General features: G+C 42.6%; 1 protein-coding gene across 1 annotated transcript in view; it reads right to left on the bottom strand.

Moving 5' to 3' along the window:
• STON1 (stonin 1) overlaps positions 1–14,110 on the bottom strand; it is a 136,391-nt gene extending 122,281 nt beyond the window's left edge. Inside the window, exon 1 of the mRNA XM_071208809.1 lies at positions 13,978–14,110. The gene's annotated coding sequence lies outside the window, so the exon portion shown is untranslated. The remainder of the gene's footprint in view (positions 1–13,977) is intronic.
• Positions 14,111–16,978: the final 2,868 nt, after the last annotated feature.

The following is a 16,978-nucleotide window of genomic DNA, read 5'->3' as shown; positions in this document are numbered from 1 at the left end:
TTTATCCTAAAAGCAAACAGGATTCAGAGAAAAACAATTAAGGAGAGGACAGATGGGATCAGATCAGCATTGTAGAAGGGAAGCTCTATGAGGGAAGGCAGGTGGAGGGAGGGAGGCCCGAGGCAGGGAAACTGTATAGGTGGTGTGACAGGATGCAAGGAAGAAACAAGGGTTAAACCTGATGGCTGCTGTCCCCACACACTTCTCTTTAAAGTCTAAAATATAAAAGGGGAGAAGAGATGGTTTTTCACAGGCAGGGCATGGAGTCATTTCCCCAAAACTTTGCAAAACCCAACATCACCCTCATCATTCTCCATGATGACTTGATGGGACCAGAGAGTGATGTCAGCCTTAGAATCAGGACCAACTATAATGAGTATGAGTCTCAAAAAGAGCAGCTGCGCAGGAAGAGGGGGCTTGATGTATGAACCATGTATATTAAGAAGGGGTGGTGGTGGCGAAACTCCTAAATGTAGTGAGGTCAGGGTCCCAGGAGTATGGGTAAGTCAAGTCCAAACAAGGCAATGAGTCAGAAGCAAGACAGGTAGAGAAATTCCAGGAAGGAAGGCATCAGAGGAACCCCTGATCCACAGGAATTGAGGCAACGAGCATAGACCAACATGAGGAATCAGCACCTGTCAGAGATGGTGGGAATCTGCCAGTCTCCCAAGGGGTGGAATGCATTTGGGGTAGCCCATACAGTGGCCTCGGGAGAATCTGGAAAAGGTGCCCCTCTGTCGGACAGTCAAGAAGCAGGCCACCGAGGTAGGTGTGTGCGGTAGGCATGTGAGGCAGCCATGCCAGTGCCCATATGGCCTGCATGTGCCCACGAGGGGCGCAGTGAGCAGTTAAGTAGGAACATCTGGCAGGAGAGGGAAACGTGTAGGTGGGGAGGAGGCAGATCCCAACAAGAAGGGGCTATTTGGAGCTGTTCAACCCCATCACGTGTGGTAGAGAGCCCTTCTCACTTTGAGTTTATAGACAAAGATGAATGATAAAGAGGAAGACATTGGAAACTTAAAATAACAATTTCCTTTTTTGTGGAGGAAAAATACTGATCTAGGCAAGCCATCTTGGAATTGGAGAATTCTGACATTATCACCCAGTTCCCAGGATATTGAAACTTTTAGGAAAACCTGATCCCCTCCCACCCCACCCCCCTTTGTAAAAAAAAATAAGAAAACTTTTCTGGAAATCAGAAGCACCTGGCCACGAGTGTGCTACTTAGAATGACCCCAGTGGGGCGCCTTCCATTGAGCCATAAAGGCACTGAGGATTTTCACAAAATTTACGAGGCTCTGCTTTGAGCCCAGATGAGCAGCAGGCCCGGCGCTGCATGAGAGCAGGTTCTCTGTTGTAAAGATTTGAGATGGAAACGATTTCTCTATGTTTGTATTAACGCTAAACCGAGGCCAACAAAAATAAGGTTTGTAGCACCAGTTACTGCCTCTCAGACCTCCAAATTGACCCTGAATATGAGTTACTGTGAGCTGGGAAAAGGGTGAAAAGGATGAACAGAGGCCAGCGGGTCAGCCCTCTCTCTGCATCTCTGGGCTATAGCTGTTTTCAATTAGACTTCCAGTGCTGCTTCCACGCAAATCCCGGCTTAGCACTGCAATGGAAAAGCTATTTTTGTGCTCTGAGCCACAGACATTTACAGGGAGGAACATCCATAATTCTAATCATGTCTTGTTTTCATGAGGCTCTTTTCCTCTTCTTAAGAATAGTCACAGTTATTGTTGTTATTATTATTTCTGATAAGACACTTGCAAAACACAACATTCTCTTAGCCAAGGACAGATTCCACAGAGCCCTGATAAATGGCTGTTGTAAAATAAGCAGATTTTCGGTCTTAAGAAATTCTCAAGGAATGCATTCAGGTCTTCAGCCCCCTCTGGCTCTGTCTTCTTTGTCCATTCCCCCCGCACTAACTGCTCAATCACTCAGGCCCTTCACAATCCCTCCTGGTCCTGTCAGGTATTTACACCCTATAAATGGGGTCTTGCATTAAATATAATCTTTAATTATGAAATGAAGGCTTTTCATGTCCTTGAAGGATAGGAGCATCAACAAATAGAGCAGGGATATATTTCTGGCCAACAGGGTCATGGTTCTGAAGTAGCAACATAGTTATTTTCTAGAAAGGTCTAAGCACAAGCTGGGGGGCTACTAAAAGGTAGTACTGAGGCTGAATAATAATGGCAGTCCAAAACCTCTAAGAAAATTCACCCAAGAAAAATCTATATAAATTGAATACGAAGAAAACATAAGAAATGAGAAGGTTTGACTTTGGCATCTCCCCAGAAGTCTCTCTGATTAGACCTTCTAAGCACAGTCATGGTGTGAAAGAATCATAGTGCAGGGGAGCAGAAATGGTTGGAGCAGACTAAGGTTTGTGAGAGTGGACATAGGCCAAGCGCTCAGTCATATCGTTCCATGTTATCTCACTTAATCTTCAGAACAATCTATTGAGGTAGGTTTTGTTATTACTGTTCTTTAGAAAAGGAGACAGCATCAGAGATGTTAAGTAACTTGCCCAAGGGCACACATCTACTTAGCAGCAAAGTTTGGATTCAAGCCTAGATCTGTGTGATCCCAAACTCCATAGATTAGGGCTATCTGCTGATGTGAGGGCCACAAGCGAGGACCAAGGCCTATGGCTGATTTGGTTTCTTAAAAGAACAAGGCTCATTGGGAGGGTATAAGGAGGAAATCTTTGTATAGATTTCTTTAAATATTAAAAACAGGCTCCACTGATATCGATCAACATTCCTGGAGGTGCTGTCAGTCTCAAATACACTGAGAATCAATTATTTCAATAAACTTCTCTGCACTGTTAGACACAGGTAAACAGGCCTGCTCAGCAGAGAGAGAACACCATCGTCATGGCCAAGGGGAACAGCAACTACACCTTTCCACAAAAGTCTTTTCCTTTCAACACATTGGTTACGAGATGCTTTTCATCAACTTATAGAGAATCTAAAGGACAGTGTTTGGAGACAGGAGCAGGGTGTCTGGGAAATCCAGATCTCTTCTGGCCTGGGAGCACGTGTCCAGATAGAGACACCACAGCAGGTTTACAGGGTCCCAACACTGTATTGTCAGGTCCTCATCTCTGCCACATTTGCTCCAATAGCAGTGTAGCCTCATATCCAGGGGTTAATATATATTTACTTAGTTATATTCTACTTTATATATAACAAAATAAATTTTAATAGGGAAGACCTCAGTCAATATGGTAGATTGGGTTGATACAAGACATTACTCCTCTCAAACCAAATACTTCAAAACAATGAACAAAAATATATTATCTAAAGCACGGACAAAATAAAAATCAATCAAAATCTGCACAAACCAGAAATGAAGAGGGAAGATTTTTTAAAAGTTGACAAATTAGAAAATTACATTAATCCATGAATTAAAAAGGAAATAACAAAAGTATAAAATATTAGGGCCAAGGGGTAATTCAAAACTTCTAAGATGCAGCTAAAGCAGTATTTAAAGGTAAATGTATAGTTTTAAATGCATTTATATAAAAACAAAGCATGAGAGTTAACTCAAGTAGCTAGAAACAAAATAATATAGATAAGAGGAAAAATAAATGAAAAACAAAAAGGTAAGGAAAAAAGCTATTTTTTTGAAGACTAATTAAATGGACCTCCATATTAAGAAAAGAGAAATGGCACAAATAAACAACAGTAAGAAAGATAACAGGAACACAAATTAAGATCATCCTTTTAGAAAACCACCAAAGAAAATTATGAATAACTTTATGCTGATAAATTTGAAAGCACATGAAACAGATAATCAAAACAAATAGACAACCAGCAAGATTGCAGCAGAGTAAGGAGTTCCAAGAGTCAGCTCTTGCTACAAGGCAGTTAGTAATCAACCAGCGCTATCTAAAGCCCCTGTTTGGGGGCTCCAGGAAACCAGAAGAGCATCCTGCAACATCCTTGAAAGAATGAAAAGAGGAGACTGCTCATCTGCAGAGAAGATTTGTGAATAGAACACTCCATGCTGCAGAGGGGGGTGCCCATACTCCACTAGCAGCACAAACCACTGCGGGAGATACTTGGTGGCTGGAATTAGAAGCTCCATTTCCCAAAAACTGGAAGAAAAAACAGTTGGGCACCAACTTCAGCTACTGATTAGTAAATATGGTGGGCTAAAGTATAATCCTAAGAACAGGTAAAGTTTGAACCTGTCCAAGTCAGAAAGAGGCTGGTAGCTGCCATTTTAACTCCTCCACCAGCGTGAGGAGAAGCAGGGCAGACTAAAAATCACTGTGCTGGTAGGTATCAGCTTCTATCCAACCTTATCAGAAAGAAGCTCTAGCCTAAGCCCCAGCCCCACTTCCAGCAGGGAGGAAGCTAGGGGACCTGCATCAGCCTCTCTAGGAAAATACAGGCCATGCCATGGAGGTTGGTGTTCATCCTACTCAGACGGCTCAAGCTGCCTCAGGAGCTATTCTGTGGCTAGAGGTGGAAACTCCGTTACCCAAAAACAGGGGAGGAAAAGACAGTTGGCCTCCAACTTCAGCTACTGATAAGTAAATTTGGCTTCTAAAGTTTAATCCTAAGAACAGCTAAAGTTTGACCCTGTCCAAGTGGAAAAGAGGCTGGTGCCCGCCATTTTTACTCTGCCCCCAGCATGAGGGAAAACTGAGTTGAATGAAAATCAGAGTGATGAGAGGGACTGGGTTCTCTGCACCCAGATCAGACTGCAGCCCTAGCCTACTCTTCAGCACCACCTCTGGCAGAGAGGAAGCTGGGAGGCCCTGCTCCAGCTTCTCTGGGTAACTACAGGTACATTCAGCCAGCCCAGACTGAATAGTCAAAAGTCTATCTGGGCAACTGCGGTCATTTTGGACCCACGTGGCATAGATTGCTGCCCATGCCTGAAGCTCCATCCCCTCCCCAGGCAAGGAAGAAAGGGGTGTGACGTTTCATCAGTCTCTCTGGGCAACTACAGTCTAGGTCTGCACGACTTGGATTATTACACACGGCTGTGGCTCTGTCCCTACTTCTGGCAAAGGAGCAAGTTGGGAGAAGCTCATCAGTCCCTAGGGCAACGAGGGCAACTTGAGGCTCCACAGCTTACAGCACCAACTAATGAACAATCTGAGGAGGAAGTCAGGGAAAAAGTTCCATTTACAATAGCAACGGAAAGAATCAAATATTTAGGAATAAACTTAACCAAGGATGTAAATCACTTATATTCAGAAAATTACAATGCATTGTTAAAAGAAATTTTAAAAAGACCTAAATAATTGGAAGAACAATCCATGTTCATGGATTGGAATACTAAATCTCATTAAGATGTCAATGCTACCCAAATTGATATACAGATTCAATGTAATCCTGATTTTTAAAATTCCAACAGCCTTTTTTAAACAAATGGAAAACACAATTATCAAATTTATTTGGAAGGGTAAGGGGTCCTAAATAGCCAGAAATACCTTAAAAAGTAAAAGCTAAGATGGAGGACTCTCACTTCCAGACTTTAAATCATATTACCAAGCTACAGGGGTAAAAACAACATGGTACTGGCATAAAGACAGACACATAGACCAACTGAACCAAACTGATAGTTCAGAAACAGACCCTTACATCTATGGTGAAGTGATTTTTGACAAAGCTGTCAAAACCACCCAGCTCGGGCAGAACAGTCCATTCAGCAAATGGTGCTGGGAGAACGGGATATCCATAGCCAAAACAAAGAAAGAGGACCCCTATTCCACACCTTATACAAAAATTAACTCAAAATGGATCAAAGACCTAAATATAAAAGCAAGAACCATAAAGCTTTTAGTAGAAATGTAAGAAAACATCTTCAAGACATGGTGACAGGTAGTGGATTCTTAAAGGAGAAAAGAGGAGGGCTGAGAAGGAGATAAGAGAAGGTGCTTAATGAATGTAGATGATTTAATTAACTTTACTGCAGAAGTGTGGAAATGTGTAGAGTTGATGGTAGCACATTATAGTAAGTAACAGCTGTTTATAAATGGGATTGTGGCTCAAAATGTTAGTCTAGGAATGTAAATGTCATTTGAAAGAAAGCTAGAGAATAATATTAGGAACTGAATAACAAAGTGAACCCAGAGGTGGATAAGAATTGTGGTTGATGGTAAAGATGCAAGAGTGTCCTTCTGTGAGCTAGAACAGATGTACATCACTATTGCAGGGTGGTGGCAATGTGGAGAAGCATGGGAAAACTACAACTGGAGTGACCTATGGACTGTCACTCCATTGTGACAGTAATATTTATGCATCTATACCAAAGAGGTACTGTGTTGATAATGGGAAATATAGAAAAAGTGTGCCAAATGTATACTATGGACTTTGATTGGTGGTAACAGTATGATGATATTATCTCATAATCTGTAACAAATATTCCCCCACAGTGTGATGTGTTGATGAAGGGTTGTTGTATGGGAATTCTACACATGTGCACGATTGTTCTGTAAGTTTACAACTTCATTAATAAAAACATATTTCTTAAAAATAACAATAGAATGGGTTGGGGCGGAAATACACCAAATGTAAGATACTTTGGTTAGTAGTAATATTTTGAGGATGCTCTTTCATCGTTTGTTAAAAATGTTTCACAACAATGCAAAGTATTGCTGGTGGGGTGAGGTATGAGAGCCCTGTATGAAGTTATGCATGTTTGTTTTTTAAGTTTACAACTTTTACTATACGCTCATTGTTTATGTATGTTTACGTATGAGTGATATACTTAAATAAATTTTTTAAGACATATAAAATATACATAAATTATCAAAATGGAATCAATAAGAAATAGCCTAAATTCATCAAAAACCATTAATGAAATTGCACTGGTAATAAAAAACCTGGCATACATATCTAAGGCAAAAGGTTCAAATGATTTTACAGATAAGTTTTTCCAAACTTTTTTTTGTCTTTATTTTTTTAATGTTACATTCAAAAAGGTTTTTCCAAACTTTTAAAGACAGATTGTCTTTATCTCTTACAAACTGTTTAAGAAAATATATATGAAAGGGGAAAAGCTACACAATTTATTTAATGGAGCTAATATAAACACAATAACAAACAACATAAGAACAATATGAAAAAAGAAATTTACAGACCACTTTCACTTAGGAATATAGGCAAAAATCTAAGTAGAAATATAAGTAAATGATATCGTACAAAGTGTGTATATATATACTCACACACATACACATAAATACACATATCCTAAGATACTAGTAAATGATATCCTGCAGAATAAAAGTATACACATACATATGCACAAACACATGTTGCAACATCATAAAATATTCTCGTATTGTTTACTGAATAGTAATGAACTTAGCCTCAAAAAAAAATGGCCTTAGCTGGGCTCCTGGGGTGGTTACCTCTAAATCTTTGGAATTTCCAGTGTTAGGAAGTCTTTTGTTCTTCATGGTGGGCCCAGCATCACACTTGATAGTTCATGTGCTAACTAGATGGCTAAGTGGAGCCAGTCACACCTGCAGCCACAGGGTGGTGGCTGGCCACACCAGAAGACCAAACATGTGATTAGAGGGTTGGAGCTTTGAGCCCAGTGATATCACCAGACCTGGGCAGAAGGAGGGAGGGTAGGTTACAGACTGAGTTCAAGCACTGGGGCATTGATTCCACCAATTATGGTTACATAATGAAGCCCCACATAAACCCTAGACACTCAAAGTAGTAATGTGGTTCCACGACTGATGAGATACATTGCTGTGTTGGGAAAGTGATGCATCCTAATTCCATATAAGGAGGACATTTAAATTTGCTTTTGAGACCGTACCAGACCTTGTCCTATGTGTCTCTTCCTTTGACTTCTTTTGGTTTGTATCCTTTTACTATAACAAAACTATAAATATAAGCATAGCACTTTCAGTGAATTTTATGAGTTGTTCTAGTGAATTATAGAATCTGAGGAGCAGCTGGAACCCCCAGATTTGTAGCCAGTTGATTAGAAGTGGATCACTGGCATGGGACTGGTACCTGAAGACCATCTTGTCAAGGATCGCCTTTAATCTGTGGGGTCTGACCCAACCCCAGGGAGTTAGACTCAGAATTGAGTTACTGTAAATATGTAGTTGGTATCAGAATTGAGGTTTTAGCAATCTTTACATTATAACATTGTAATATTAAGGGAGAAAAATATATGATCATCTCAATTTACATAAGGCTAAAGCATTACATAAAATCAATATTCATGATAAAATGTATAAATTGTTAAAAACTATTAATAGAGAGGAATGTCCTGAATTTAATAAAGAATAGCTATTAAAAACTTAGGCAAACTTCATATTTAATGAAGAAATTTTAATAATACTCATTAAAGAAAATAACAAGACAAGTATTCCCTCTCTCATTGCTACTACTTAAGACTGTGTTGGAGGCTCTATCCAATACAAGAAAACAAGACAAAGACATGAGTTACAGTAAATGGAAAAGACAAACTACTGTTCTATGATTATCTACACAGAAAATTCAAGAAAATCTATATTGTAGACAGAATGAAAAAAAGAAGTCAGCTAGTGTGTTGGCTACAAGATTAAAATTCAAAAATCAGGAATGTTTCTATGAAAATGTTTATTTTAAAAATGAAATAAGAAACAAGATATTTAAAATAGATGGGAAGACCTAATAATGGAAAGATATTACTCCTTCTAGAATATATATAGAACAAAATTTCCATCAAAATCTCAACAGAATTTTCTTCCATATGCAACAAGACAATAACATTTATATGAACTAGTAAAATCCAAAGCAAAGGAATTTTTTTAAAATTATAAGTAACCGTAACAGCTAACAATTATTTTATGCTTTCTTATATGCCAGACTGTGTTCTAATATTCTACATGATTATCTCCTCACAATAATCCTTGATGTGGACATACTATTATCTCTATTTTATAAATGAGGAGACAGAGTTTTTAGGTAACTCACCTAAGGTACACGGCTAGGAAATCAAAACTGCTCACTGAATGCTGAGTAGGATAAGCCCCTAAATCCACTCCTAGACAAATCCGTAAACATTTTAGAGAAAATACTAAAAGCTACCAGTGAGAAGACAAATTATAAATGCAGTGACAATCACTTGTGTTTTGTCTTTTTAGTAGTAGTAATAGATGCAAGAAGACAACAGTGTATTGCTTTCCTTCCAAGGAAAAATAATTCTGCACTGGCCAAATTCTCATTTGTGAGTAAGAACAAAATAAAGATATTTTCAGGAATACGAAAACTTTGAAGTTTACTCAAGATTCTTCGTGAAAGAACTTCTAAATTTATACTGGTATAATAAATAAATAAATAAATAAATAAATAGCCCAGGATGCAGCAACCCTTAAAATGTAAAAAAGAAAAGAAAACAAAATAAATATATACCCCAAACCCCAAAGTAATATAAAGTGGATGAGGACATTAGAACCAGAAGAAAGTATGAGGTAACAAATATAAGGCTTACACTGTTTTTAGATATCCAAAATATAAAGTCCTAAATACATGTTTAGAAGTGGGCTTCACAGTTGGCTCTGTGCTTCCTAAAGGCCAAGTAAGAAATGGGAAGCACCACTGGTTTAACAGGTTCACAGCACGCACAAGACAAAAACAGTCATGTGCTGTTTCTTTCTGGCACTCTAACCAGAAAGAAATTTCTCATATGGCTAACTGGATACAAGGGCTGGGACAATGGTCTGAGTATAATTTGGGAAAGAAATCTCTGACTCTTTTCCTTATCTTACAATTACTTTTCAAAAGAGGTTTCTGATTATCATTCAGAAACCATCAACCTTCCAGAAATCTCTTTCCGGAGGGAAGAAGAGATAGTGCCTCCTTCTTGAGGTGTGTCTTTTGATGGACAGATATTTTAGAAGGGCTGGTCCTTTAGTTGTACTCTGGGGGCCTATGAAGGTAGTACAAATGGAGGTACCCAACACTGCATTTTTTCCCAGAGTTACCCCAAGTCACTCACATTGACCATTTCCATCTCCATGAACAAGTTCACTTGCCAATGCATTGGCTCACCCACAGAGCCAGCCTCTAAAAAAGAGTTTATTATTGTGTCTTCACAGCAATAAGCATCAAGAAGCAATACATTTTTCTTTTGTTCTTTGTCATTTCATGGTAAATCCTTGACCTACTCTGACAGCCCATGTAACATGCAGGTAAGCAAAAGCCTGGATGCTTCCTGCCCATCACACTCACCTGACACTGCCAACAACAGTGAGAGCCCGGTGTTGGCAGTGCTCAAAAGATAATTTCCCTGATCTACTTTATTTATTTTTTAAGTTTCAGTTTTATATAATGAGTAAGCAAAGTGCATATGGAGTAGCCACAGGTTTGGTGATGCAGGGCTACTAAACAAATTAAAGAGGATGTTTGTTGTTGCCACTGACCAATCCTGAGCACTTTTTCAGGCTGAAAGAAGTGAAAAGTAACCATATCAAACAATTGCCAGAAAATATTAACAAAACGTTTTTCAGACTCTTGGTCATAAGGTCTTTATAGTTCCACAATGAAACAGATTCTAAACAGTTTTGATTATTCATCTACCTCTAAGCAAACTGAATAATGCCTGTAGATCCCTCAACGACTTTAAAAATTCTGCCTGTACTGGGACTGTTCTAGATTCTGGAACTCCAGGAACGATGGGAGACCTCTGTGAAATTCCATATACTTGTGGGTAGAGCTGGTTCCCAGAGTAAGGTGATCTACCTCTTAAGTCTGGAGCAACTCCCAAGGATCTCCAGAGAGGGAAACAGTGGGAGCCGGGAAAGATGGGGGGACAAAAACATTTTACAATCAATCAAAATATTAGTTCTTATTAAAGAATGAAATAGTTTCCTCTTCCTTTTCTATTTTCTTTCCTAACGTGTGCTGGGAAAATATAGACTTGGGAAGTGGATGTGGCTTAACCAGTTGGGTACCCACCTACCACATGGGAGGTCCCAGGTTCAGGTTCCAGTGCTTCCTAAAAAAAAGATGAACTAGACGCCACCCTGCCACAACAAGCAGATGCCACAAGTCAGCAGACACCACAGCATGCAAAGAGCAGATTTGGCTCAGGCCATTGGGCTCTCCCCTCTCATGTGGGAGGTCCCAGGTTCTGTTCCCAGTGCCTCCTGGAGGAGGCAAGCAAACAATGAACAGACAGATGAGAGAACCATGTGGAGGAGGTGGGGGATAAAGAAAAACACATTTTTTAAAAACACACAGACTTTGATCACTGAACTTTCAAGACTAGACTCTAACACTTTATGGCTGTGCAATCTTGGACAAGTTACCACTCTGATTCATAGTTCCTGATTTTCTATAATGAAATGATAGTAGTACTTACCTCAAAGAGTTTTAAAAAGGATTAGCTAAAATAATACATGTAAGTACTTATTACTCAATGGCATTATCTATTATTGTTGTAGAATAGTTGAGACATACAGGGAAGCACAAAGAAAATCGAAAGCACCCATAATCCCATCACCCATTTCCATGCATATTCTTCCAATACTTTTTGGGTGTACATTTAAAGAGTGAAATCACAGTTCTTTCTATTTTGTAATTTGCTTTTTTAAATTTAGCACCATACACTAAGCATGCTGTATGTCATTCAGTTTCTTGTACAGGATTTTAAAAGGCCACATGGTATTCCTTTGGGTTATTTTACTTCTTAATGATTCCTGCCCTCCTTCATCTCCGCAGGTTCCACACTTCATGTATTTTGACTCGTCTGACCTGTCCAGATGAGTGTTGGCTGCCTTGTGTGGTCTATTTGGGGATGCAGCCTCATCTCATCATCCAGATCACCTGCTCCTTAGAGGAGCCGGCCTTGAGTGCAAGCCCAGGGCCCAGAGCAGCCCACCCTAGGGCTGTTCAGCAAATCCCTCCCGAGTGATGACAACTCCACCCACTTGAACAAGACTCCACGTGGCAGGGCAAAAGCCAAACATTTGGCAGAAAGGCGGTTTCTCTCCGAACAGTACTATATGTTTATGTTTGACTTCCAGGGCATTAAGTACACTACTAAAAATCCCAGGAAGAGGAACAGACTGGAGATTTTTATCTGAGCACATTGTTTTTCTAAGCAACAGGGACCAAACAAGTTCCAAACTTTAATGGCTTTCTTTCTCAATGGAAGTCACAATGTTTCCTTTTCAGTGGCATTTGAAGACCATAGTAAAACTTAATTCACACTCATGGGGAACTGTCAAACCCAATTAGTGAAGAGTAGTGAACCACATCATTCTTAAAATAAACTCTTTTATTTCCAATGAAATCTATTTTTAAATCAAATCTTCACTTCTGAATAGTTTAATATCTTGGCCTGTTTTGGTGAGGCTTTGCCAACCAGAGGCTGTTCAGGACCTCATCGACACATCTGTTGTGAGAGCATTTATCGTTTGTACAGTATATAAGTGTGAACAGCTAAACTGCTTGGGATGTGTTTTCCTTAAAACCAGTAATAGCTCAGCATGCCCTGCAATCCTGCCCACACAGCTCATTCCTTAGGAAAGTTTTTTCTTCTTAGGCCACGTGGAAGTACACCTGAGCTCAGGCTGCTGGTTGAGGGAGCTGGCAGAGGCTTGTATATCAACACAGATCAATCCCTAAAAAAAAAAACCAGAAACTCCAGACTCCATCCCAACCCATTTGAAAATGAACAAACTCCTGAGCACCCAGAGAACCAGGCCTGTCATGGAAACACTGATTCAACCGTAATGAAAACCAACATAAAAACCACACAAATGAACTCAACCTTTTCCCACCCAATCAGAGTCAAGTTGAAGCAAGAACCTCAGGATTAGAAACAAATGAGACTGTTTTTCCTTTATGGTCCTGCTCATTTTAGCCTCTTCAATTGCCTTGTTTTCACAAACGCTTTTTATGAGAAAGTCTGCAGTAGGAGAGTTGGGAGAGCGAGGAAGGGCCAGAGAGAGGGGAGAGAAATGCAGGGTAGCCATGCCAGGCAACAAAGGTGGTTTATGTCAGCAAATTAAAACTTCCAGCCTGCAGGAGACCATAATTGTCTGTTTGGGTAGCCTGAAAACAAGCTACGCCAAACTTCCACCTCCCACTAAAACAGTCTGAATGTGGACTCAGGTCTTCACTTTCCAAAGATCAGGACTTGCATAGTATTTTTAGCAAGTAGTTCTTTCTATCTCTCTTCTCTTTTCCTGATACTTTCTGAATTAAAAAGGTTAATTTCGTGAAGTATCTTTATTGGAAGAAAACATAACCCGACAGGTAAAAAAAGATGTCAAACCAACAAAAAATAGACACTTTTAAAAGCAAGTCCCTAAGGAGGAAGATATTTTAATTTTCCCATGGACCCACAGGATACAGTCTGTGGATCCAGGAGACCTAACACGAAAGCCCTAGTGCATTCCCTGCTGGGAAAGTCTGGGCGAGTGTGGAGGCCCCTGCGGCTCGGTCAGCGCCCACGGAGGGCTGGAGACGCCACTTGGAGCCGGGGCCCGGCGGACACGCGTCTCCCAGGGACCCGGGGGTGGCAGCCCCGCGACTGACAGAGGAGCCAGCAAGAGGGAACGCGCGATTCTGGAGTTGGGGGTGGGGGTGGGCAGAGCCCCGAGGGAGGGATGAAAGACGGAGGAGGCGCCCTGGGTTAGGAGGCTGGGGGACCGCGCGCGGGTTTGGACAAGCCCTGTCACCCCCGACCTCAAAGTTGATTCTACATTCTTTTCTTTCCTGTTTGACTTTTCCTTCTCTTTAGAGCGGGTCCCGGGTCCCAGGTCCCAGCAGCAGTTCCAGAGGAGCGGTGCTGGGGTTGGGGGGTCTGGAGCACCTCTAGGGGCAGCGAGGGCGGGTGAGGGGAGACGCGGGCGCTGCGCCCAGCGAGTCACCGAAATGACCGCGTCCTGGGGGCGCCAGCGCTGCCGCCCGCAGACTGCGGGTAGCCCCACCCTGGAGAGGGGACCCCCTCGCCGCCCCGGCCCGGCCCCCGGGGCGGCTCACTTACGGGCCGCAGTGCTCGGCCTCCGACTCCGGCCGCCGGATCCACCTCGCGAGCAGGAGGAGGAGGGGAGGGTCCGAGTGTACCCCGCGGAGGGGCGGGGAGCGGCGGCCGCGAGCGGCCACTCCTCCCGCTCCCAACATCCCCACCCTCGCCTCCTCCGGCTCCGCCCTCCGCGCTCTCCTCCCCGCTCCCCTTTCCTGCCCCGTCTCTGAAATTGTTCCGGTGTCTGATTCCCCATTCTCTTTCCTCCAGCGCATCTTCAGTCTCCCCGAGTCTTTGGACCCCGGGAGGGGGAGAAGTTCCTCCCTCCTGCAAAAGTCGGGGGGCGGGGGAGTTTGGGAGGGAAGGGAGAGGAAGAAGTACAGTATGTAAGTTACAATGAGATGCCTCCTTGAAGTAGGTCTAAAGTCACCTCCTCCACCTCCTGGGACCCTGTTGTCACCTCTGGGTGGTGGGATGATGGCGGAACTTTGTGATTGTGCTTTCCAAATTACTTCATTGAGTCTATCGATTTTTCTCCCTTGTGATTAGAAGAACTAAAGACTTATTTTTGGAGCCTCTACTGAGTTATTGAGCCTGTTCTGTTCCCTTCAACGGGACCAGTGCTGGTCTCAGGGTAAGGGGGTAATGAGGGAATCCCCCTTTCCTGAGGAGTCAGTGAGGACGGGGAGGACACAGTATGGCTCAGTGAAGGGCCAAGCTGTGCAGACAGGAGGTAAATATAGATCCTCCCGTGTGTCTCCTACAGAGCACAGGAGACAGGAGGCAAGTTGTCTTCAGGAAGAGAGATTATTCTGGGGGGCTTCTAGGCCCCTCTCCATCACAGCAGGTGACTCTGGGCCAGTCCCTAGGTGTCTCTGGTGTCTCCGTCTCTTCCTCAAGTGCGGCTGCCTCATTGGAAGCAAGATAGGGTGAAGGTCTGCCTGTGCCCTGTTCCCAGCAGGGACACCCAAAGCTGGAACCTGAATTTGAGCTAGCTTCAGAGGGGTGCTGAAGAGGTGCTGATGCGAAATATCAGAAATCTGTTAGCTTTTATAAAGGGTATTTATGGGGAGCCAATGTAGCTCAAGTGATTGGTTCCTGTCTACCATATGGGAGGTCCAGGGTTTGATTCCCATGGCCTCCAGGTGAAGGCGAGGAAGCCTGCACGCCAACCTGGCCCAAGTGGAGAGCTGGCCTGTGTGGAGAGCTGGTACAGAAAGATGACACAACAAAAAGACAGACGAGACAATTAAAGATGCAGCAGACTAGGGACCTGAGGTGGCTCAAGAGATTGAGCACCTCTCCCACTCTGGAAGGTCCCAGAATTGGTTGCCGGTGCTGCCTACAGAGAAGGCAAGCAGACACAGAAGAACGCACAGTGAATGGACATAGATAATAGGGGGAGAGGGGAGAAATAAATACATAAATCTTTTTTTTTTAAATGGTATTTATTTAGGTTAGAAGCTTACAGTTATCAGACATAAAGCATAGGTTACTTCCCTCACCAAACTCTATTGCCATGTGTTTGAGGAGGATGACTGCCGAATTCTGCAAGCATTCAGATTTCCTCTTCCTCTTAAGGGTCCAGAGTCCCAGTTTTCTCCAGTATCAGCTATAGGCTGGGGTAAGTCTCATCCCTCTCCCGGGACTCATTCTCTCCAGGTTCAGCTGCTCTGCTCTCTCCACAAGGCCAGGACAATGACTCACCTCTCTTGCCAGGGCCTCTGAAGCATCTGCTTTGTGTTTATTTCCCAGGGCTCCAGCTCAAAACTCCACTCTCTGCTTTGCCTTGTGGTTTTCTCTGTGAGCCCCTGCCCAAGCCACCCAATCAAAGCCTTACTCATAATTTAATCAAGTAAAAGTGCAACCTCTGAATCCAGTATAATCTAATATGCCCAGGGGAAAAGACCAGTTCACAAACATGATCCAATATTTATTTTTGGAATTCATGAACAATATCAAACTGCTGCAGTGGGGGAGGGGCACTCTGGGCCCTGAGACATGTGCTTTGGAAGCTGGCAAGACTGGAAGGATTGTGCAAAGGGAGGTAGGAAATACATTCAGATGGAGAGGCAGAGCTGGACTACAAGGCATGAAGTGGACAATAGGGAACTAATGAAAGTTTTCAGCAAAAGGAATGTTTTAATGTAAGTGGTGACCTATTTGCCTTGGTATCTCCAGAGCCTGACACACCAGGCATGCAGTAAATCTTTATGGACTCAGATTGATGATTGAGGAATATTGGTATCACAGGCAAAGTGGACTGCCTGGGAAAAGAGGGCTTGGGTCCCAGGAGAGGAGTGAGGAGTCTGGGTGAGCATCTTGGCTTGAAGGGTCCCTGCCTAGATGGTGGAAAGACTATGAGAGAATTCTCACTGAACATGCCTTACATTTCCAGAGCAATGTGAGTCTCTCTCTTCTTTTTAAAATTGTTTGTGCTTGCTGTCTGCTCTCTGTGTCTGTTCATCTTTTTTCTTTTAGGTGGCACCAGGAACTGAATCTGGGACTTCCCATTTGGGAGGGAGGCACCCAATCACTTGAGCCACATCCACTCCCTGCTTGTGGTGTCTCTTATTGTGATTTCTCGTTGTGTCTCCTCATTGCATTGTCTTGTTGAGTCATCTTGTTGCATCAGCTCGCTGCACCAGACTGCTGCATCAGCTCATTTTCTTGCTGGTCTTCTTTAGAAGGAACTGGGAACCGAACCTGGGACCTCCCATATGGTAGGCATGTGCCCAACTGGTTGAGCCATTTGTCCTTTCCCATGATTGTTTTTAAATGCTCTTGCAGTTGTAGTCTTGTTTTTTACCTTGGAGCTCTATGGTGAAGGAAGAAAGGCATTCAGTACCCCACTCAGACACCATCCAGTGCTTCAAACCTGTGTTGAAGGCTGTGAGGAGGAAGGTGACATTCAGAGAGGCCCCAGGGGTGCCTGAAATCACACAGCTGGGATCTATTTAGGACACTTTACCTCTCAGATAGCATTTCCAATTGTGCTTATGCTTAAGATACCCTAAACAAA

The sequence above is a fragment of the Dasypus novemcinctus genome, chromosome 17 (genome assembly GCF_030445035.2).
Source record: "Dasypus novemcinctus isolate mDasNov1 chromosome 17, mDasNov1.1.hap2, whole genome shotgun sequence".
In the NCBI taxonomy this organism is placed as follows: domain Eukaryota; kingdom Metazoa; phylum Chordata; class Mammalia; order Cingulata; family Dasypodidae; genus Dasypus; species Dasypus novemcinctus.
This window is presented reverse-complemented; position numbering and strand designations above follow the sequence as displayed.